Source organism: Puma concolor, chromosome C1 (assembly GCF_028749965.1).
Source record: "Puma concolor isolate L17-30 chromosome C1, mPumCon1.1.hap2, whole genome shotgun sequence".
Taxonomy (NCBI): Eukaryota; Metazoa; Chordata; class Mammalia; order Carnivora; family Felidae; genus Puma; species Puma concolor.
This window is the reverse complement of record NC_141674.1, coordinates 164,039,794-164,064,609: the sequence shown is the minus strand read 5'-3', so window position 1 is coordinate 164,064,609 and position 24,816 is coordinate 164,039,794. Positions and strand designations below refer to the sequence as shown.

The 24,816-nt window shown below is 43.4% G+C and overlaps 1 protein-coding gene across 2 annotated transcripts in view; it reads left to right on the top strand.

Annotated features, from left to right (window-relative positions):
- Window positions 1-24,816, top strand: part of WIPF1 (WAS/WASL interacting protein family member 1) — a 134,237-nt gene that overhangs the window by 41,178 nt on the left and 68,243 nt on the right. Inside the window, exon 1 of one of the 2 annotated variants that reach the window (XM_086718932.1) lies at window positions 1,875-2,103. The exons of the other annotated variant lie outside the window; for it this stretch is intronic. The gene's annotated coding sequence lies outside the window, so the exon portion shown is untranslated. Of the gene's footprint in view, window positions 1-1,874; window positions 2,104-24,816 lie in introns of those variants that run through there. 2 annotated transcript variants of the gene reach the window in all.

Here is a 24,816-nt window from a genome sequence, read left to right as displayed (position 1 = left end):
GCTTGGGTCATGATCTCCGGGTCGTGGGATGGAGTCCCACTTCAGGGCTGAGTGTGGAGCCTGCTTGGGATTCTCTCTCTCTCCCTGTCTCTTTGCCCCTCCCCTGAACACTATCTCTCTCTCTCTCTTTCTCAAAACAAAAGTGACCCACATAAAAAAAAAAAAAAATTCAGTACTGTTTTATTGTTACTTATATACCATACTAAATATAAGATTTTAATAGTGGGGAGACTGGGTGCAGATGAGTGGGAACTCTGTATTTTTCTGTAAATTCACACCTGTTCTAAAAAACAAAGTCTGCTAAAATTTGTTAAATGCCAAAACAAATGAAAAAAAAAATTCACAGACAGGAGGCCAGGTTAGGGATTTTAAAGGAAAATTATAAAGCATTTTGTTAAGACCTTTAAAAATTCCACACAGCATGGCTTAAGTAGAACATAGGTCACTGCTTAGTTGAAAAATGGAACTGGCAGTTTAACGCACAATGCGACACTTCTAAACGTGTTCAAATGAAGTCATCATTGTTTATCATCTGTGTAGTATTTTGTTTTTCTAAGATAGCAAAATTGTACCATCATTCCCATTTTAAAACCACTGTCATGCTTATAGCCGTCTTGACTCAACTGGCTACTCTAACTGCACAGTTCAATCAGAAAACCAGCCATCAGCTGTCAGACCGGTGGGCCAGTTAATGCACGTTTTCAGAGCCAGAAATGCAATCAAGTGGTGAGACATAAGAGCTTCGCAGTTGTCCAGAGTCCTGATCCCAGGACTCGTTTCCTTACTCTGTGTTCTCACATCGAAAACTTCATTGGGGAATTAGAGGGTAACATTTTCAAGACTTGGAACCGTGAGGTTTTCTACAATTACCTTTCTAAACAACAAAAAAATCCTCTTAAAAGCATTTTAAAGAAAAGAATTATGCTAGGCTAGCCAAATAGAAACAACTTTGGGGTTTCTGTACTGAGTCAGGTTGTACAAATTGCAGAATATTCCGCTCGGTCCAGGACATGGTTTTAACTCCCACGCACCACTTCCTACATCCACAAATTCCATGTGTGTGGACCTCCACAGAGCCAGAGGAATCATGGAAGGAGAAAGGAAGGCACTGACCACAGGAACAAGAAAGCTAGAAACGGCACCCTGGCTTCTGGCACCGTCCTGCCTCAGCTCTTCTCCAGTCGCCCCTCCGCTGGGGGCACAGAGGTTCACACCAGGGCACTCGCCTGGTGCTCTTGCCTGGCCAGCATCGAGGCCCCCCACTGCCGGGACTCACATACCTCCAGGAACCCACCACCATCCCACAGGGAAGCCAAAACCCTGGCATGTTTCGGAGACAATCCGGGGGGGATGTCTGCCAGTTATTTAGCCTGGGAGGCAGAGAGGACCCTGGCTTTGTTTGCTGAACCAAGAATTAGGGCACACCGCCTGACAACAGGACTGAAAAGACTGGATGTGAACTTGAGACTGGCTGGGGAGATTCAGGGTGAGTGGGTCTTGTCACTGCAGGATCCAGAAGTGTGAGCTGAGCCCTGGGTGTGCTTCTCCGTGGTGGTGCCCTCCGGAGAGGAGCCTGGGGACCTCCTGGCCTCAGCGCCATGGCCCAAAGCTGGCCCTTCCTGGGGAGTCCTGAGGGCAGCCACAGGGGGGCCCTGTCCAGATGACTGGAGAGCCCCCCGGGGCTGCGCTGTGAGCAGTCTGCCTCTTCTCAGCTGCTGCCCCAACCCCACGACTCTGGGGCTCCAGACTCCCCGTCTCTCCCTTACCCCTGATCCTTGCCAGATCACAAGTGCCAGGAGTCCAGACATTATTCTTCTCTGCCTTTCTCCCAAGCTTATCTCCTCTTTACCTGTGTCCTAGGGATGCCTCAAGCAAGCTGGGGGACCCCTTTGGAGTGACAAAGTCTCCTTTAGAAGCAGGGTTACCCCAGTGTGAAGCAAGCAACGAGATGATCTTATCACATGCCTCTGACCACTTAGAGAGGCAGGCAGAGACGGTGCAGTGAGGAAGTATAATGTCACATGCGACATTTACAGGAAACTGGCTAGAAGATTGCAGGGGAACTTGAGAATTTGTCGTTTTCGGCGGATTAAAACAACACAGGTTAGTGCTTTTTTCCCCCCCACTGAAAAATCTCCCATAGCCACTCTAAACTACCTAACTTGTTCTCTTTCCTTAAACTGTCTTTCTGTAATGCGAAGAAATTGCTCTGGCTTTGAATGTGAGAGCCAGGGCATAGCTGAAAGCCACACTTTGTTAGAGGAACAAACATCGAGCCATTACTGTGAAAATGAAATTCTCAGAATCTCTTGCTTCCCTCTTTACCTTTAAAAAACAACCTTCAGATGTTCATGCAATAACTTATTTCATGGAATTCAGCTATAAGCCTCTCCTCACGTTTACCTATTAGCATAAAGCTGAAACAGGACAAATCAGCTTGTGTTTGCGGGCACTCGTGGGGTGTTCAAAGGGCGGTGGAAAATACTGAAATATTATGTGTGGAAACATGCTGCGAGTCTGAATGCAAAAATGTTGTTTTTATGTACTTTTCATCTGGTAAAATGAATCTTTTGGCTTGTATTTCCTGTTACAATGCATTTCTCATATTTTTATACATCTTAGTTCCCTTTTGTATTTTTTCTGCCCTCTTCTTTTCTTCCTTCCCTTTTTTTTTCTTCCTTTCTTTCTTCTATTAACTTAAAGCAAGGGTAGAGAAGAGGGGGTTGGGGACAGCCTGAATGTGAGGTGAGGAAGTCCCCTGCCTGCACGCGCATGGCCCCAGGCTCCCACCGCACAGCGCCCGAAGAAGCCATGTGGTGGGGACCATCACTAGAGCTGTGTGTCTTCACAAGCCGTGCTACTTGTACGAAGGAGGACTTGAAGAGTCTAGAGCCGAGCCAGAGGGACGGTTAAAGCACTGGAAATTAGAGCCTAGAAACAGCTCAGTGGTCCAAGGTTATTCATCCTCTGGCTGGTGAGGGACAGTTTAATGAAGAGCATCAGGTCAATAAAAGGCTCTTCCGCAAGGGCCTGATACTTTCAGACCTGTACGAAAAAGGAGAGTGTCTCAAATCTGAGTTAGAGGGAGGAAGTTACTGCATTCTTGGATTGTTATCAAGCACTAGAACAGGTTGGCCAGAGAGGGTGCTGAGTCTTTTTCTGGATGTTTTTGAAAACCTACTAGATTTCTTCCGTGGCTGCGTTAACGTGTTGATAGAGGTGGGGAGAGTAATGAAGAGAGGTTGAGTTGGGAGCTTCTTGGTTCCTCTTGTCATTCTAGCCCACGGTGTTCTCCAGAGTGTCTGCACTGAAAAAACAACAAAGGGGTGAGGGGTTAGAGGACTCACGTGTTGTTTACATCCCAGTAGTGCAAAATAACCAGAACAGTGATGAAAGAGAAAAATCATTGTTGATTATGTCCTCAGATGGCCACATTTTTTTCATTTTTTACTACCATGTTGTGCAAGAAAATGGAGGGGAGGCTCGCAGAATAGGGCTGGATTCCAAGTTGGAGATCTTGGCCCCAGTGGCTTCAGAACCCCTGCACTCGCTCGGAGAGGCAGCCCACCTTTCCATCGGGGTTGGGGGTGGAGGGGAGGTTGGACGCCATTGGTGTTTGGAGGCCTGTGCACAAATCAGTGCCTGAAGGAGACGCACACACACCAGAGGGGAACTGCACACACACCAGGAAAGTCTCTTGCACACGGCACTAGGAGTGCCCCTGAGACCAAAAAGAGGCTCACGACTTCGTGGTGGCTGGACATCCCTAGAAGGAGCTCTTCTTTCAGTTTTGCTTTGCTTTTTCAGTTGGTCATAGAGCTTTGTTGCTCAGGGACTTTTGCATTCTGCTAATCTGCTGCACATAGTAGAAAAGGGCTTTTTTTTGTTTTTGTTTTTTTTTGTTAGAATATTTTCCAGATGGACCTAATGTCTCTTTTATTAATGCATCCTTCCAAAAGCTGTTTCCATTTATTCTGGGGCGTCTGTTCTCTCCCTAGCCAATTTCTCACCCCCTTCTCCAGCTTTCCACCTTTGGGGTGTTCCTTTGTGTTGTAAGTGCAAGAAAAGGTTTATGATGTTATGATGTAGTGCCTCTGAGCCCCAAACCTGGAAGTGGTTCTGGAAAAAAAGGACATGGAACAGCACAGGGTGGTAGATCATGTCAGATGGTGGAGAGCACCTGGACTATTATTCTAACTTGTCATTTTTAAGCAGGAATTACTGCCAAGTTGAACACTGAGTTCAGTTTGAAGGTCAAAAGCAGGAAGAGATAAATAGTCACCTTTTATCTGGAGAGAAAATTGTGAATTTTATGAGGAAGGAGGGCTGTATAGGCATGTTACTGAACTCTCTAAATAAGAAGAAGGGGACTGACTTTGCAAATTCCTCTTCTCCTAGACCCTGACATATAGGCAGGCTTCTTCTCCCCAGGATGCCGGGTAGTAGAGTAACACTTCAGAGCCAGCCTCCACGGATAATGGGGCTGCCTGGGTTCCAGAAGGACAAGCTGGTGAGATATACAAAACATTCATGCTGGAAGGGAAAAGAAAAGAAAAAATAAAACTTTGATGAGTGCAGCTTTCACAGTTGAATTCATCATTGGTCATCTTTTTGAGTTGTCACCACCAAGTCTGGAGGCCCAGCCCCCCGGGCTTCTCAGAGAGATGTTTCTGGATGTGGGTAAAGTATCACAGTTTTGTCATCACAATTATGCTGGGAAATATTGGGAGCTACAGGTGGTGGGTTTTTTTAATTGTGTTAAAACAGACATCACCTAAAATTTTCCATCTTAATCATTAAGTGTGTAGATGGAAATTCTGTAAACCGTTAACCGGTTAACCGTTAAACCGTTAAACAACTCCTTCCCATTTCCTTCTCCCCCAGCCCCTGGCAACCACCATTCTACTTGGTGTTTCTGAGTTTGGCTACTCCGAGGACCTTGTAGAAGTGGAATCATACAGAATTTGTCTTCTTGTGACTGCTTTATTTCACTTAGCATAATGCCCTCCAGGTTCACCCATGTTGTAGCATGTGTCAGAACCCCCGCCCTTTTTTGAGACTGAGTAATACTCTATGATGTGTATACACCACGTTTTCTTTATCCATTCATCTGTGGAGGACATTTGTGTTGCTGCCGCCTTTGGCCTTTGTCGATCACGCCGCCGTGAACCGGGTATACAAATATCTCTTTAAGACCCTGCTTTCAATTTGTTTGTATACATACCCAAAAGTGGTATTGAGGGATCATCTGGTAATTCTGTCTTAAATTTTTTGATGAACTGCTATGCAGTTTTCCATAGCGGCTATACCATTTTACCGTCCCCCTGACAGTGCACGGGGGTTCCAATTTCTCCACATCCTAGTCAGTACTGGTTGCTGGTTTTTTTCATAGTAGCCATCCTAATGGGTGTACGATGCTATCTTGTAGTTTTGATCCACATTTCCGTACCAATTAGCGACACTGAGCATCTTTTTATATGCTTGTTGACCATTTGTATATCTTCTTTGGGGAAATGTTTGTTCAGTCCCTTGCCCATTTTTTAAATGGGGTTGTTTGGTTTTTGTTGTTGAGTGATAGGAGTTGTTTACATATTGTAGCCATTAGGGAACTATAAAGTATAAATAGTTCTTTAAAGTATTGTATGTGCTCTAATGTTCACATCATCTGCTACGAGCCAGTTGCTCTCATGGTATACACTCTTGAAAAAGACCAGGAGGTTCAATAATGCGATTTTTTTCAACACCATTGATTTTTATCTTGACTCTGGAATGCTTGACAAAATCTCTGTGATTTTTCAGCTTATAAGCAGTTCAGTTTTCAAGAGCTGACAAGGATGAAGGCAAGGAAAATAAAGGAAACAGAAGAGATAGCATGGGGTAATGCTTTTTATTCTTTCCATAATTTATACTTTTTGACTACGTAATCTTCAGGAAAAAGGCTTTTCCTCAGTTCTGTTGACTTAAACCAGACTTCATGCAGGAATAAACACACTTTCTGAGAATCATCCAGTAATTATGTCTTCTTATACCATCCTCCCTTCTAAACCCACAGGCTTGAAGATACCTCAGATTACAAGATCAGTATCATTTTCCTTCATGAATGCCTCAAACAAAATGTTGTATTTTTCTTCTGGGTCATAAGGACCCAAAGACGACTTGGCCTGTTGTCCCAGAAAAGAAGCAAGGCAGTAAGACTATTCTGGAGCCATGGCCATGCTGTTTGTTTAGATTATAGATTTTCTGGAAGGAAATGGTAGGGAAGTTATGATGGACAGCCTCATGCACTGCTCTGTGGTCTTCTTTGGCTGAAGGTGCTGTCTTCTAAATAAAACATCATTAACACTTATGTGTACTCTGATGTTTCTGAGGAAGGGATTGCCCACATGCTTGGTTGATTTTTCACTGTGCCCTTTCAGTTTCCCATTTCCTTCACCAGTTGGAAAGTTGGTGCTGTTTCCCCCCGCCCAAAAAAGCCTCTACGTGTCCCCCTCCCCACCAAAAAGGCATCAGAAAATGACAAGAATGGGTTGCATTTATTTGTTTATGAAAGGACAGAGAAGGCTTTTCCTCAAAAATAATAAACTACGGGGTGGGGCGCCTGGGTGGCTCCGTCGGTTAAGCATCAATCAACTCTTGATTTCGGCTCAGGTTGTGATCTTGCAGTTCATGAGTTCGAGCCCAACATCAGGCTTCACACTATCAGTGGGATTCTCTCTCTCTCTCTCTCTCTCCCTGCCCCTCCCCTACTCATGCTCTTTCTCGTTCTCTCTCTCACACGCTCTCTCTCTTTCTCAAAATAAATAAATAAACTTCAGAAATTAATAAGCTGGGAAAAGATGAGCCCTTGAACGGAAGCTTGTATGGTGCACTCCACACAACTTAAGAGGCACCTATTCCTGGCTTACAGGACTCTGCCGGTTCCACTACCTGGTGCTTACATATCACTAACACTGTAATTTCTCAATACTAATTAGAAGTTACTTACCAGAGTCTGTTTTGATACTTTCTGGTAGGAATTAGGCTTCCTTTCTACTTTTGTTTGTGTCTGGATTTTAATGATGTGTCATGTTTTAAGCTCTCGCATTGTACTGTTTTGTAATCCTAGTGTGGCTTAAAAACAAAGAGGTTTTGGGGCGCCTGGGTGGCTCAGTCGGTTGAGCGCCGACTTCGGCTCAGGTCACGATCTCGCGGTCTGTGAGTTCGAGCCCCGCATCGGGCCCCTGTGCTGACGGCTCGGAGCCCGGAGCCTGTTTCGGATTCTGTGTCTCCCTCTCTCTGACCCTCCCCCGTTCATGCTCTGTCTCTCTCTGTCTCAAAAATAAATAAATGTTAAAAAAAAAAAAAATTAAAAAAAAAAAAAACAAAGAGGTTTTTCTTTGCAGTAGGACACATGTTTGCATACACACATGCACAGGTACATACAAATATATATATATATATATATATATGTATATATATATATATTTTTTTTTAACAGGGCAAAAATTCTTTAGGGCATATATTTCCTCAACCAAAAGTAATTAGATGATATCTTGGGACCTACAATTATTTGGGATATGCAGCTAATCTTAGACCAGGAGGTTGTGCATATATTACACCTATAGGTTCATTTGGAGGTTTGCTAACGAACTGCTACTCTTTGGGTAAATCACTGATTTACCCAAAATGGTGATTACATGGTGATTCGGAAGCCACTTCTTTGATTTCCAGGCCAGCTGTAGGAAGATTTGGTCTTTCTTATAGGCTTTAAAGGCCTGTAGTACGATCCAGAGTCTTGAAAACAGGGTGTGGGGTCAGTAGAGGGGCTGCGTTGCACCTCGCCAGCTTGCCGTGCAGAAGACTACACAGGGAGGAAGGGAATTGGAGTTCCAACTCTGCCTTCTAACTGTGGTGTGGCTTCTTAGGAAAGTCCCAGTTCCAGAAGTCATTTAACTAAATGAACATTCTTGATGAACTGCCACGAGGGCTTCGCCTAAAAGCTCTTTCAAAGCCAGCAATGTGTGCCTTCACTCTCTCTCTCTCCTTCCTTCTGCCTTTCCTCTTCTTTCTCCTATCACTCTCCTGCCATTCCCTGCCCCTCACCTAGTGAAAATTCAGGCCAGCACTTACCTGTATGGACAGCTTGCTTCCTTCTCCAGCCCGGTCTCTCAGCTTTTTGTTCCTCATCCCCAGAGCATTTAATAACCTTCCTGCAAAACAGGGACAAATTGGGGCTGAGGCACACAGTTACCGGACTAACAATGTTGGAGAGGTTTTATATAGGAATACTAAAGTGGAAAAAAAAATAATGCTGTTACAAGATAAACCCTGACAAATCAGGAAGAGTAGATAGTTTACTTTTTTAAAACTTCTGTTAAAGATTCATATGGAGGGAGCAGTAGGGGAAAAAGAATTGAAAAGGCCAGAGGATAATTTGCTCTGAAAGACAAAAATGTTAGGTTATTCAAAAACTATTTTTTTCTCCTAAGTCAGTGCCAGGAACATCTGGCCTTGGGAAAAGTTTAGGAAAAGAGGCTTTCAGATGCCGTTGTCATTATTTAAAACTTAAAGAGGTAGGTCAGAAATAGAATCCTGGGTTTTTCGAAATAGAAGGGACCTTCAAGAGTTCAATCTTCTTGTTTTCAGATTTGGAAGCTGAAGCCCGGAAAGGTTAGAGGTGATTTATCTTGGTCAAAATAGCTAATTAGTGAGAGTAGTGAGCATAGACCAAGGTTCCTGACTGCAGCGTGGGTCCACCCGCTGCAGGGTTGAGAGGCCCCAAGGACGGGGAGTCTGGATGTCGGTGCCCTTCTGGGACACCATCTACAGGGACCACACTCCTGCCAAGTGGGAGTGGACCAAGAGACTGAGGAGTTAATGAACTCCCAAAACTCCAGTTAAGTGACCTTTATGTAATTCCTGGAAAACAGCAGAGCAACATGGATAGTGTGTAGATAAGCATAATATAAGTATTATAGTACAGATGGTGTATATATATATATATATATATATATATATATATATGTGTGTACATATACATATATATATGTACGTATACATATATGTATACGTACATATATATATGTACAAGAACAAAAGATCCACATGGAAGTCATTCAGTATATGTATGAGATTCAGTATATGTCTGTATATATACATATATATACATATATATGTAAACATATATACATACATACATATATATGTATATAAACATATGTACATATATATACATATATATATGTAAACAACATATATACATATATATACATATATATATGTAAACAACTAATCCAGCTTACCCAGAGAAAGTTTGTGCCCAGTGAACAGTGAAAATCCTCATAGAGCAAAATCCATAGAGGAAAAATTCCCAGTGGTTGCCCACGATTGACCAGGAGGAGGGACTCTGAGTCATGTGGACATGAATATGGATTGAGAGGGGTTGTCCATTGTGAAGCGTAGATGAAGACCATGGCTTACCGTGGCCCAAACTGAGTAGCCCTCGGGAGGCTTACCCGTCCTTAGCCCTGATTCCAAAATCCCTAAACCGCCTTCTGCACACTAAATTAGTTTCCTCGGTACCATCACCTCAGAAGAGTATATTCTGGAGAGTGGACATGGCCACTGGAAAGAAATGCCATTATTTATAAATTCCAGTGTGCCCGGCAGCCTCCTGTGAATTTGTAATGTGGGTCAGTCATTTTGGGTCTGATCCCTCTAGCTCTCAGATAAAAGAGAGGTTTTAGGGGGCACCTGGGTGGCTCAGTCGGTTAAGCGTCCGACTTAGGCTCAGGTCACGATCTCACAGTTCATGGGTTCGAGCCCCGTGTCGGGCTCTGTGCTGACAGCTCAGAACCTGGAGCCTGTTTCAGATTCTGTGTCTCCCTCTCTCTCTGCTCCTCCCCTGTTCACACGCTGTCTCTGTCTCAAGAATAAACATTAAAAAAAAAAAAAAAGCGAGGTTTTAGGACTTCTGTGATAAAGTTCCTGTGCTCAAAGTGTGGTGCTCTCCCCCTCCCCTGTAATGCCCCTCTTAAGGGTCTTTCCTGAGCAAACCAGCAGCCTCTTCCCAGTGCCGGTCCTACTTCTTCATTCTCCTCCTAAAGCCACAAGCATTACAAAAAGAAAATGATATATAATATGTGGGTCGTATTGGACATTGTAAGACCCTTTTTGGATCCTGGTTGTTTTATGGGTTTGTTGTTGTTGTTGTTGTTTTCTTTTGGCCTTTTTTTGTGAGGAGGGCATTTTCCCTTAATTCAGAAATATTTACCGAATAACTTCCGTGTGGATCTTTTGTTCTCGTTGGGGACGTGGGCAATAACAATACATCTATGTATGTATAATGAAATAGTATGTTATGTGAGGAAGTAATGAGCACGGTGGGAAGAGAAGTACAGCAGGGCGAGGAGAAGCAGGAAGGCCGTGGTGCATGCGGATCAAAGTCTGGTGGTTAGGGGTGGCACTTAGCGGAGGTGAGAGAATTCGCCTTGCAGATACCTGGGGGAAACACAAGGGCCTCGAGGCGGGAGTGCGCCTGCCATATTCCAGGAATCACAGAAGCCAGTGTGATGAGGACAGAGTAAGTGAGGCAGGGAGAAGAGGACGGTGAGATTCTGGAAAGCCTTGTGGCCTTTGTAGGCGGGAGCTTTGGGAGGACTTCAGCAAAGGAGGGCAATGATCTGGCTTTTACCCTCCAGCTACTATATTGAGAATAAACTGTAGGAGAGCAAGAAGAGAAGGTACAGACCAGTTAGGAGGCTGTTGCAATCTTCCCAGGAGAGATGATGGTGCCTTGGACCAGGGTGGCAGCATTAGCTGTGGTGAGGAGTAATTAGAGTCTGGTTATTTTGTGTTTTTTCAATTTTTTCACCAAAAGTTTTTTTTAGAGAGTGTACAAGAGGGGGAGGGGATGAAAGAGAGAGAGAGAGAGAGAGAGAGAGAGAATCTCAAGCAGGCTGCATGCTCAGCACGGAGCCCAACACAGGGCTCAATCCCATGACCCTGGGATCGTGACCTGAGCCGAAATCAAAAGTAGGTCGCTCAACCAACTGAGCCACCCAGGTGCCTTGAGTTTGATTATTTTGAAGGTAGAACCAACAAGATTAATTGTTAAATTGAACAATAATAAGCATGAGAGAGGAGTCAAGAAAGACTACAAAGAAGCAAAGGAAGAAAGGAAATGCCACCCGACTGGGGGAGGCTGTGAGTAGAGCAGGTAGGGGTAGGGGAGAGATATATGGAGTTTATTTGGGGATTTGTTGGGTCCGAGTGGTCTGCTAAACAGACATCGCGTGGAGATGTTGAGTAGGCAGTTAGATATACATGTATGAATGTAGGAGTTAGACTCCTAGAAGAATTCATCTTTCTTAATGGTCTTAATGGTTTCATTTTACTCCTGAATACATCTGTAGCTTCTAAAACTCCTATTAAAAATGCAGAATGGGGGGCACCTGGGTGGCTCAGTCTGACTTTAGCTCAGGTCATGATCTCACAGCTTGTGGGTTCAAGCCCCGCCTCGGGCTCTGTGCTGACAGCTCAGCCTGCTTCGGATTCTGTGTCTCCATCTCTCTCTGCCCAACCGCTACCGCCCCCCCCCCCGCCCCCGCTCACACTGTGTCTGTCTGTCAAAAATAAATAAACATTGGGGCACCTGGGTGGCGCAGTCGGTTAAGCGTCCGACTTCAGCCAGGTCACGATCTCGCGGTCCGTGAGTTCGAGCCCCGCGTCAGGCTCTGGGCTGATGGCTCGGAGCTTGGAGCCTGTTTCCGATGCTGTATCTCCCTCTCTCTCTGCCCCTCCCCCGTTCATGCTCTGTTTCTCTCTGTCCCAAAAATAAATAAAAAACGTTGAAAAAAAAATTTTTTTTAAAAAAAATAAACATTGAAAACAATTTTTTAATTTAAAAAAAACACATAATGAGACTCTGCAGAAGAACTTATTCAGTGACTGATTTCTGGGACTGAAATCAGACAATGTTCACTTGGGTAAACAAGAGTGGAAGGGTCAGTTTTGTTTTAGGCCTTGCGTTTCGCTGCGTAAGCCCCAGTGATTTCATAATTACTTTAAGAAAAAAAAGTTAGCAAAGTGGGCAAAAGCAAGGTTTATTTTTTCAGATGCTCAATATCTAAACAAATCAAGCTTTTCTTTGCATATATGTGAAGACAATTAGAGAAAATATTATGGTTTTCATCTTTTTACATTTACGTAAATATCTTGATAATTGAAATTGCATTTATTGTCATTGAGACAGATGTTAGATCGTTATGTAAGTATTAATGAATTAACCTATGCTAGCTATTTTCCTGGGGGAAAAGAAGGTATGTTATCTTCATTCAATAGGAGGAATTCTGAGTTCTTAGGAGTTGGCTGTAAGTCTGCGCAGAACTTCCATTTTAATCTCTAAATTCACTTTTTGTCTGCTTTTTAGTCAGCTTGAGTGAACAACAAGGATCTATTTTTAATTTACGTTTTGTTTTTTTTTTTTAACGTTTATTTATTTTTGAGACAGAGAGAGACAGAGCATGAACGGGGGAGGGGCAGAGAGAGAGGGAGACACAGAATCGGAAGCAGGCTCCGGGCTCTGAGCCATCAGCCCAGAGCCCGACGCAGGGCTCGAACTCACGGACCGCGAGATTGTGACCTGAGCTGAAGTCAGAGGCCCAACCGACTGAGCCACCCAGGCGCCCCAAGGATCTATTTTTAAAGTACCTAGATTGGTACACTGGCATTCCCTACCCCAAATACACGCTAAATGTTTTTATTCTTGATCTTGTGCTCGGTTTATAAGAAGAGCATCTATCAAATATGTCTTCATCTTATTAGACTTTTGACCAGCCTATGAGGGAGGCACTGTATGAAGTGGACATTGCCTCAGAGAGGTGAAGTGACCAGACCACAGCCCACAGAGCCAGAATGCAGACCCAAGCCTGTCTGTATCTAAAGCCTTCCCTAATCCACTTTCCAGAAGCATGGAGCAAAGTAGAACAAACCAGAGCGTTTTAGTAAAATAATGTAGACCAAGAGACAATGCAGAATGACCTCTTAGATGTATCCAGATACACCTAAAACACTGGGGCTCCAATCAGGAATTTCAGGTAGCTGTTAAACTAATCCTTGCAATGAGAGGATACATGGAAAAAAAAAAAAAAAAGAAGTCTCTCTTTTTTTGTCCTATACCCCATACAGTGGTGGGACTTCTCGGGTGGTATGACACCTGTGGACAGAGAACATGCACCTCCATCAAACCTGCAGGGAAACACCCAACCCCATCTTGCACAGAAGTCTTTTGGTGCCAGCTTGACACAGCTGTCCCAGGCTGCTCCTAGCAGGTGCCTGAGAGCTGGGATACTACAGCCAGCGAGCCTTGAGGAGACCTGGGTGGGGGACTCCAAGAGACTCCAAGACCTCAGCTCAAGGCTCAGAAAGCAGGGTTGGGCTCTGTCCCCACAGTAGAAGCCACATGGAGTGCTGAAAGGTGACAGAGTCAACTCCCACACTAGTAACCCTCCACGGGAACCCAGGGGAGGAACAGTTCCCACCCACCTCAGCAGTTGATACTCTTTGCAGTGGTACAGCCATGCTGGTTATTAAAATATTGACAAGCTTCAGTACCAGTTGATGAATCATCACTGATCTCAGAAACTTGAGTGCACCCTTCAATCCCTAAGACCTGTCTCATAATTCAGTAGTTAAGCATTAGTGCCTAGTACAGCATGGGGTGCCCAGGACTGTGAGACATCATTCTGATTGGTTAGTGACTGTGCCTTATTGGCTGTTACATATTTTGAATATAACCCCTGTCCCACCCCACCCCCCAAAAATGGAACAGTGAAGGCATTTCTGTGAGCAGGTGATGCCAAATTTCATTTGGGGTCCAAGAGGGTAAAATTTAAACGTATAATTGGGCTCCACATTCACTGATTCTCTGATATGGGCCTGTTGATAGCATCCTTCACTATCTAGAAGGAAAATCCCCCACAGTAGTTATGAAGGGAAAGGTAGTAATAAGCAGAGGTCAAGCAAGTGGCCCTGGAAACATAATTTTGATTCATGTTTTGAGAGGCCTCCAAGTTTAAGAAGATTGGATTTTGCAGGAATACAATATCTCCCTCTGCTTGCTTTCTACTCGAGTCCTACGTAGCATTAGAAAAATGGTTATTACCTCAAAGCATGGCTTATTTGTTCCCATAGATCAGTTGGTGACCACCTGCCCAGGGGAGGTGAAGGGTTCATTATAAGCCAAGCTCCACTAATCCTGATTTATTAGTGCCAAACACTTGCCTTTTGCAGCTGTGGGAACAGTTTTTAAAGTCGATTTATTTCTGAGCTGGACTAACAGTACCGCATGGTTTAAAAACAAACAAACAAAAATGGAATCTTTTGCAAACACAGTAAATGCCCACACATAGTGGATTCCAGGGGTATTTGAGGAATCCTTGTGCCTACCCACAAAGCATCAGACTGATTTTTAGATGGTGAGAGATATGCTGCATCCTTTAACACAGGAGTTCTTAACCTAAAGTCTGTGAGTTGGCGGTGGGGGGAATAAAACGTCTTTATTTTCACTAACCTCTCACTGAAATTTTGCATTTCCTTCAATTGTGAATGTACCCACAAACCGCAATAGTGTTAGCAGCACTTGTGGTATCATCACCAATAGAAGTCATAGATATTTTGTCATTAGGTGGTAGGAAGCGTCTTCTTTTTTTTTTTAATGTTTATTTATTTTTGAGAGGGAGAGAGAGTGTGTGCCCATGCAGGCAGGGGAGGGACAGAGAGAGGGATACAGAGGATCTGAAGCAGGCTCCACACTGATAGCAGAGAGCCCGATGCAGGGCTTGAACCCACAAACCATGAGACCATGACTTGAGCCGAAGTCAGACGTTTAACCAACTGAGCCACTCAGGTGACCCTATGGTAGGCAGCTTCTAAGATGGCCCTCAATGATTCCTACCTCCTGGAATTAAATATACTTGTGTTTAAATCCTTCCCTTTAAATGTGGGCTAGTTTTAGTGATTCATGTGAACGAGATGCAGCAGAGAGGATAAGATGTCCTTCTGAGATTTAGTTATAAAAAGACTATGGTGTCCATGATGGGGGCTTTCTGTCACTCTCTTGCTCACTCTGAGGGAAGCCAACTACCATGTTTTAAGCTACCTTGAAGAGAGACCCACATGGCAAGGACCTGAAGGAGGCCTTTGACCAATAGCCAACAAGTAAGTACCTCTTCCTCTTGCCAACACATAACTAAGCATAGAAGCAGATTCTCCCCAGTTGAACCTTCAGATGAGAACACAGCCCCAGTTGCCACCTTGATTGCAGTCCTGTGATAGACCTTGAGCCAAAGACACTCAGCTAACCTGTATTCAGATTCCTGACTCACAGAAGCTTTGGTATAATATATTTGTTTGTTTAAGCTACTGAGTTCTGGGGTAATTTGTTGCATAAGAATAGATAACTTATGCTATGACTAGTAAATAGTCGTAGAGATGTAATACTCAGTATGGTGAATATAGACAATATTCTCTTATACTTATCAAACTTGCTAAGAGACTATTAATTATTCCAGCTACTAAAAAGAAAGGATAATTGTATAATGTGATAGAAGTACTAATTATTACTGCAATGGCAGTTATGTTACAATATGTAAATTAACATATTGTACACCTTAAATTTATATAATGTTATATGTCAAATATGATTCAATTAAAAAGTAGGAGTAACTTTTATACAGTACAATTTCAGATATCTCCAAATATCGTTTGCCCTCATTATTACTTCAAAATCATAGTCATTATTAGACTGGCCACTAGATCGTACTGTTTAGTGCATTAATAAACAAGCACATATTTTGATTTATAACACATTTGTTTTAGCCATATTGATGCCATGCATCCCCACCACAGAAATCTACCAGTTCTTTTTTTTTAAATTTATTTATCTTGAAAGAGAGAGTGTAAGCACGAGCAGGGGAGGGACAGAGAGAGGGAGAAAGAGAAAATCCATCCCAAGCAGGCTCCACACTGTGAGTGTGGAGCCCAACACAGGGCTGAAACCCACGAACCATGAGATCGTGACCTGAGCTGAAATAAGAGTCAGATGCTTAAACAACTGAGCCACCCAGGTGCCCCCGAAATCTACCAGTTCTTATCTCTTAAAGTCATCAGGCTTTTCAAGTTCATAACTGAAAATTGACCAGTTAACAAGAAATATAAGCTCATAATTGAAAATTGACCAGTTAATAAGAAATATAACGCCTCATGCTAGATGTTATAGTTGTTTCTGCCTTGTGGGGTTTGTAGTTAAAAGCTCAAATCACAAACTTATCAGCTCTGTAACCTCTGGAAAATTTAAGTGAAGACAATAATGTCTTTATAGGCAGAGGTGATATCTAAATATCAAACAGCTGATAGGACAAGTGCTAACCAGTCAGAATATACACCAGCCTAAGAAACATCCAGTGAACAGCATCAGTCTGCTCATAGAGTGAGGGTTCGATGAGTTCAGGTGTGCAGCCGCCATGTTTCAGGCCCATCCGATGAGCAGCCTTGACTGGGATGCTGTTCTCCCCACTCCGCCCAGTAGACTACTTTCAAGCACAGGCATAGCTCATGTGTCAGCTCCTCTGTGACGCCTTCCATGTCCATTGCTCTGCCCACTCCCACGGCACCTTGTGTAGCCCGTCACCGCCCAGTCACATGCATTAGCATTTGTTCACATGCCTTCCTGCCCACTTCCCCCCGCAGAATGAATCCCTCATTTCTTACCTTGGTTCTTTCCCCCCTGCTGCTCCAGTACCTGGCAACGTGCCTGGCCACAGTACATTCTTAGTAAATGTTGGCTCGATGAGAGGATGGTAAATCAATGCTGAATATTTTAATGGTTCCAGAAAAAAAAAATATCTGTTCTAGATGTAAGCAGGGATCTTAAGAATAGAGTAACACTCACATGTGAGTTTTTGCCTTTGTCTATAAAACAGCTTATTCTCACTTGGTGTCATGAAGATAAAACAATTTAGAACAATAACGGTTTCGTTTTCAAATATATTCTCATACTATTTTTCCCTTTATTTTTTCACTCTGATAACAATGGTTTGTTGCTTCCATAGGTTATCAGCCCATTCTAAAGAAATGGCTTATGGGTCAAGACCACAGGTCCAGACAACTAGATTCTAGTTTGAACTCAAATATGTTTCCCAGGTCACTTCATCTCTCTGAGCTTTGGTTACTTTATTTATAAACTGAAACAGTTTGCTCAGTGACCTCTAAAGTACTTGCCATTTCTAAAATTCTAAAGTATTTCATGGCTTCAAGGGCTTGAGGTGGGGACTGTTGCTCATAGGCTCTTTTGCTCCTGTTTGTAAGTGACCCATCTGCACTTTTCTTAGGAACGTAGAGTTTAAATGTAGGCTCTGTTACAACCCACTGAAGAAACCAAATTAAGATAAAGATTTTCTAAAACTGTAATATTCAGTGTTGGCGAGCGTATGGTGAATGGGGCATTCATTCTTTCACGAGGCCAGAGGGAGTATAAGCCTTCCCTGTGGACCATTTGCACTGCGTATCAAGAGAGTTTAAATTGTTCAAACTCTTTGATCCAATACTTCTTTTTCTATTGCATAAACCTAACTGAACACAAGAATTTGCGTATAAGGATGTTGATATTAGCACATTTATAAAAGCAAAGTAAGAAATAAAGTAAATGACCAGCCACAGGAGAACGTTCAATAAATTGGTGTCGAAATTCCATGCAGTCATTAAAAAATCATGTTTTCAAAGAGTATTTAGCGGTAGGAAAGGCTAACAGAACCTGGATTCAAAACTGCGTATTTATCATCTTCATTTTGAAACATTTTATATGTATCAAGACCAGAAGGAAATATTCCAAAAAGTTAACGTGTACTTCTAGTAGGATTATACGTAATTTCTCTCCTTTAAATTTGAGTTCAGCATTTCCCACAATAGACTGGTGCTGGTGTAATACTGTTACAAAACGGTCGTTTAAAACGGGTTAAAGACCTGTCAGGTGCAAAGCAGTGTGCTGGTGCTGTCAGTTTGGAAAGATGAGAAGAGTGACACCTGGTGTCTGAGAGCACCGTCTTGCAAGTACCGTAGACATAAATAAATACCCACTTGGCGGCAATGGGGATTGATGCCGTGAACAAGTTGCCAGCAGTGAAATATGATCAGACGGAGGAGGAGGCCATGGTTCGTATTTCTCAGGCACCTTCAGGCTCTGGGGGACACTGCAGCGCCGCCTATAGGTCAGCCAGTGTGCGCATGCGTGTTGCCATCCCTTGGCCTGACTGACACAGAATCCTGGGAAGACCTTCCAAGAAGCCATCTTTGCCGTGTCTGTTTCTATTTTGGTGATATTTAAGATGTTCTTTTGAGGCGTTATTTTAACGATGAGCTCAGGATACAATATATCATTATGCAAAAATAGGACACGGTGTGTTTACAAAGACAGTATGTCCCGTAGATTCTGCAGAAGGTCGTAGAAGTATGACTATACAGTATAATTACTGGAAGCTCTTTCTGGCGTGGCGGTGTGTGCAGACCGAGTCTTTCCCTACTTAGTAGAGGTTCCTGAGAGCTGGAATGGGGCGGAGTCTTCGTCAGCTTCCAGAGCTCAGTAGTAGTTCCTGGCACACAGTAAGCATTAAATAGTTCTTGAATTAATAAATGTATGCTTACGTTACTAAGATTCATAATGAGCGGAACCAAGAAAAATGCTAGTTGTGAGGCAATAGGGAGCAAGCAATAGACCCCCTGTCAGGCCTCCTTAATAGGGGAGCTTTATTGTAAGGATGGGCAATAACACAGGATACTCAGGACTACCCCACAGGGAGGCACATGCTGGATGGGCTCTGGAACCCTGCCATTGGAGTTCAAATTGTGTCTGGGCCACTTATGAGCTGTGTAGCCTTGGTCAAGTTACTTAGCTTCTCTGTGCTTCAGTGCCATCATCAGCGTCATCATCATCATCATCATCAAGAGTCATTGTGAAAATTGAATGAATGAATAGTTGTAAAATTCCTAAAATGATCCTTAGCACATGGTAAGGGCACAATAAATGCTAGCTATTATTGTTACCGTTAGCTTTGCTACTGTTAGAGTTATTAAAGACTACAGTACAGTTTAGGTACCTGAAAAATCACGATGTGCCCTCAGTCCCAGGAGACGGATCATCTCCTCTCTTATGTCCACCAGTTAACTGGCTATTCCTGTCTCCTCTCATTTCTCTGGTATGACTGACTGCCTACCTGTCCCCACGATTCCCAGTTCATACTTCTGAGACGAGGAGGAAACAGACTGCCTTGTTCGAGCAGAGCAGGCTTTTTCACACCCGGCCATCTCACAGCGTGCTCTCCAGCAGGAAGACTAGGGCCGGGGTCCTGCCCTCATCCAGTTGGCCTTGACTGGGGTGGGGTCAGCTGCATCTGATCTCAGCAGGGGAATGTGGGCACAAAGGAAGCCCTTGTAACCGTGAATTTTAAATTATTCAGCAAAGATGGCTTGAAGAATAGAGAAAGGGTAGAAAAACAAAACGGAAAAGCAGCTTAACCCTTTGGAGAGACAAGATGACTTTTGGCATTTTCCACCTGGCACACTGATTCGTTTTCTAAGGCCCGTTTGTTCCTGTTCAGATCCATAAAGGAAATTGTGTGACTAAGAACTGTGGAGATGAGGTGAAACCTCAGAGGCCTTCACCGAATCTCTGCCTTTGTGGGCCATGACCTTCCCACCTCTGTGGCGTTCATGTTGCAGCTTGTCTACGTCGTGATGTCTTGCTCAGTTCCCTTTGTGCCAAGGACCGGCCAAGAAACCACAGTGTGGTGTGTAAACTACACATGGAAATGCCAATGGGCCTTCTGATTAGCTCCATAGCTGAAGGATACCTTTGGGGAAAGCTCACAGGGAGGACATTAATGTCAAAGTTTCACGTTCTCCTAGACCATACTCGTCTCACTGTCACTGCCATGGATCTGCATCTTTTCACCCCTCCTCGCATCCTCAAGGTGATCAGGACAATGCCATTTCATTTCCTGGAACAATAATAATAATAATAGTTAACATTTATTGTGCCATTACTATGTGCTAAGGATCATTCTGGGCACTTTTGTTTTCACTTTAAGACCACCCTAGAAGTTGAGTTGAGTCAAGTCTGGTAGAAATGGCTGTTTGCTCCAATGCCTGTGTAGCTCTGCGTGAAACACACAGCAGGACACAGGTAGATGAACCTTTGGGTGGGGATGGGGGGGGGGTAGTCAGCACTCACAGACTATGCAAGATCATTTCTGGGCCACCTCTCTTTTTTGTAGATGCCTATGATTTGGTATTTCTTTGGGCCAGAAAATAGCACTGGAAACACTGAACAGAAAGCATTCTATCCCTTATTACCCAATGTGTTTTTTCCAGAGCGTCCCAAAAGGTTATGTTGGGTTTTATGAGCTGCAGAGGATTGCTGACTGGTGCACCACCTAGAAAGACAAATGGCAAAAACTGCAGAGCTTGGAGCTGCCCTTGTAAGTCGGCTACTGAGCTGAGACAAAATCTCTGCTTCCTGTGCCCAGCTTGAATATTATGGCCAGCACTGGAAGAAGGAAAAGCATCATTTAAAACATTTTAATTGTCACCACATGTGATCTGGGTACTGAATGTTTTGAACTGAAAATCTCACTACCCAACTGAAAGTCAACAACACACACTTCTGATACTAAAGGTCGTCACTCTTTCCTGTCTTCCCTTCACAAAACTGGAAATCAGATAAAATAACTAGGTCTTCTGCTGTGAGGTGCATTTCCTCGAGTGATCAAAACCAAAGGGCTTTTGGGCATCTTGACCCAATTAGCAACAAAGATGTCAAAATAGCAGTACAAAACAGGACTGAGAAAACAGTTTTAGCCTTCTGCTGATACCTACCTCTAGTGACCTTCTCAAATAAGGTTATTTGAAAATAAAATAAGGATCATTTTAAGATTTTGGTAGCAACCATTGCCTATTCTTTCAGAAAAGTAGCTGTTTTTACAGAAAGCTCCAAATGGTTTTTAAAACCAAATAGAGGGGCGCCTGGGTGGCGCAGTCGGTTAAGCGTCCGACTTCAGCCAGGTCACGATCTCGCGGTCTGTGAGTTCGAGCCCCGCGTCAGGCTCTGGGCTGATGGCTCGGAGCCTGGAGCCTGTTTCCGATTCTGTGTCTCCCTCTGTCTCTGACCCTCCCCCGTTCATGCTCTGTCTCTCTCTGTCCCAAAAATAAATAAACGTTGAAAAAAAAAATTAAAAAAAAAAAACCAAATAGAATGTGATCTTTGTCGATGATGTGTTCACTTCATTTGAAGAGTATTGTTAAGTGCCCGGGAGTTGAAAATTCAGTATTGGTCATCTTTTAAAGATTGTAGATGGATTTTAGCCCACGATGCACACAGGAAACAACTGTTTTAGATGCCCTGCTCCTCTCTTAGCTCTGTAAAGACACCACTGTGGAAGGAAAACCCATGGAAAGGCTCCAGTGATGGAGAGACCATGTGTGAGAGGCTCAGAATTAGCTTCTGATCTCCCAGTGGCTTCAGGAAGGAACATCAGACTTACCATTCCGGCCGAGGTCCAGGGCGCCCCTCCCTGTCTCAAGGAGAGAACAGTGTGAAGAAGTCCTCTTATATACACGTCATTCTGTGTCTGAAGCATTGTGGGGTGGGATATATTCTGTTATTCCATCCTGACCCCAGGATGGATAACCCTGCCCTTTCATCCCCTTTGGCACAAAACAGAGTCACTAGATAATCGCCACCCTTCAGTTTTTCGGCGTGTGTGTGTGTAGCTACAGCCAAGGTAAACTGGTCTCTCAGGTTTCTTTTGAGTTGAAATTAGCTGAGCTGTTTGTTTCCTCTGAGCCATATACTGATGCTTTTTGAACTATCTTTGTGTTTGAGGGATTTTTTTTTTCATGGTATCAGCACACCACTTCCTCCAGGTCATTACTTTGAAACAGTTTTGCAGAGGGAGCTATCCCTGCTGGCCAGCAGCCTAAGCAAGCAAAGCAATGATGGAGGGATGGCCGCAGACCTTTACAGTGCATTTCATGTTTGTGCATGACTTCATGAAATGACTTCTCATCCACTCATCTTGGCAGATAGGGTGGGCTGGCATCTGAGCTTGCCAGCCAGAAACTGCACTTTGTCAATATCGGGCACTGGCTCCCCCGTTTGAATGATTCTCAAAGTTGAGGCTAAAATAATGTCCTCAGATGACCCTTTGCGACTGTCTCTTTCTGAGAATTCCATGGAACTCTTTTTTGAATGTGGATTTCTACTTAATCTTTGGTACTTTCAGATGATACCTTTTGGAAAATGCAAGTTTGAGTAAAACCACTCTTAACTTTCCTTTTATTATACTTTAAATATTTTTATTAATGAACGACCTGTGAATGTCAATACACAAACATATACAGTGCTTTTACTAATATGTTTTATAAATATTATTCCCTTTTCCATAGATTCATAAGTTTCTTTTATCATGAAGATAATAATAGTTTATAGTATCTCAAGGGTAAATCCTAAACCTTTAAGTACTTTACTTTTGTATTTATGTTAAGGAAAATAGAATGAGAGATTTAAAATATATAATCTTATTGGGCCGCCTGGGTGGCTCAGTCAGTTAGGTGTCTGACTTCAGCTCAGGTCATAATCTCACCATTCATGAATTTGAGCCCCGCATCAGGCTCTGCGCTGACAGCTCGGAGCCTGGAGCCTGCTTTGGATTCTCTGTGTCCTTCTCTCTCTCTCTCTCTCTCTCTCTCTCTCTCTCTCTCTCTGCCCCTCCCATGCTTATACTCCGTGTCTCTCGCTGTGTCTCAAAATTAAGTAAACATTTAAACAATTAAAATATATAACTTTGTTAAGTTCATAGTGATTTTTAATATTCCCAGACTTATGCATTACAAAACTGATTTCACTTTTATTAAATTCTGAACTTCTATTTTTAAGAGTGCTTTTGCGGGGAGTAGCAGGGGTGGGAGGAGTTACACTTAAGGAAAATAATCACTGAGGTGACCTAGTCCTTTCATGGACTTTATTTTTGTAAAAACCCAAAATTCTAGCAGCGCAGTAATGTGTACCGGTTACTTTCCTGAGTAACGTTGTGTACGATACAGTCATAGTATAATTTAAATCTTTTTTAAAAGCTGCATTTTAAGTAAAAAAAAAAAAATTGCAAGATTGTATTTTTATTTTTAATTTTTTTAACGTTTATTTATTTTTGAGAGAGACAGAGACAGAATGAGAGTGGGTTAGGGACAGAGAGAGAGGGAGACACAGAATCTGAAGCAGGTTCCAGGCTCTGAGCTGTCAGCACAGAACCCGAAGCAGGGCTCGAACTTACAAACTGAACTGTGAGATCCTGAGCCAAAGTCGGACACTCAACCGACTGAGCCACCCAGGCACTCCAATGTTTATTTATTTTTGAGAGAGAGAGAGAAAGAGAGAGAAAGCACGAGCAGGGGAGGGTCAGAGAGAGAGGGAGACACAGAATCTGAAACAGGCTCCAGGCTCTGAGCTGTCAGCACAGAGCCCGACACGGGGCTCGAACTCACGAAGCACGAGGTCATGACCTGAGCCAAAGTCAGATGCACAACCAACTGAGCCACCCAGGAGCCCTTCAAGATTTTATTAAGTAACCTCTATACCCAAATTGGGGCTCAAACACACAACCCCAAGATCAAGAGGTGCGTGCTCCACCGACCGAGCCAGCCAGGTACCCCTTCAAGTCGGCATTTTTGAAACTGAGGATATACACGTCACCGACAGTAATCTTTAACGACTCCAGAGTAGAACGTGTATTGCTCTTGTTCTCCATTGCTTAACCTTTTGTGTGTTGCTTATGCCTGTAAAGATTTTGAGATACTTCATCTTTTTGTATCTCTCAGCATTATTTAGAAGCTCATCTATATTTTCAAGATATGAGGGGGGAACAAAGCCAAAGAAGGAACCCTTATCTCTGCGGTGTGCAGTTAGAGGTTGAAGGGAATTCAGCGGACACTGCTAGGGAAGAATGCTAAACATGTGCCTCCACAGAGGATTTTGTACGAGGCAGGAAGAAGTTTCAGAGGAGTAGAAAGGTGTGTGTACAGAAGCCATTGTACTTTGGAAAATGAACTTTCACACCGGTCATCTTCATATTGGTTCTCCGTGAGCTCCCTGCCGACGAGAGCTGGATACTCAGAGTGTTTTCGGTGTGGTGTTCAGTTTTGCTGAAGCTTCAGTTGACTCTTGGCACGGCTGTCTTTTGCGTCACAGTGTCATCCTCATCTTGTGGTGACCGAACTTGGGCATAATGATAGGTATCGTGGTTTTGTTTCCTCACTTGCTCAGAGAAAAATCAGACCTTGCTTCAAAGCCTGTTTTCTTTCAGTTCACTATGCACCCCCTCCGAAAACATTCTCAGACCATTGCTGTTCTCTCTGTTTGCTCCTTAACCGCGAGAATAAAGCAGCCTGGAAAATCAGCGCTGTTTTCTATTCCCCAGGTGGGTGAGACCACCCCAAAGGGCTTTGGGGCATCTTCTTAGTGCCCTAGAAGAGAAGTCCTGTTCTCTGCCTTGGAGGGTTTTGAGACAAGTGGCTTCCTATCCTCCTCCTGGGAGGGATGGCGACAAGCCTACTGATGGGCAGTGAGCCCATCCGGGTGAATGAAAACAAAGCAGTGAGCATAAAATCTATTTACTAATCCCTATTTCTCTTTAAATTTTAGGAGAAACAGTATTTTTAGGAAGTTGCTGGGGCATTTTTTTTTCCTGAATTTGTGTTCCTTGAATCTAGCGATGTTTGGAAATGCACAAA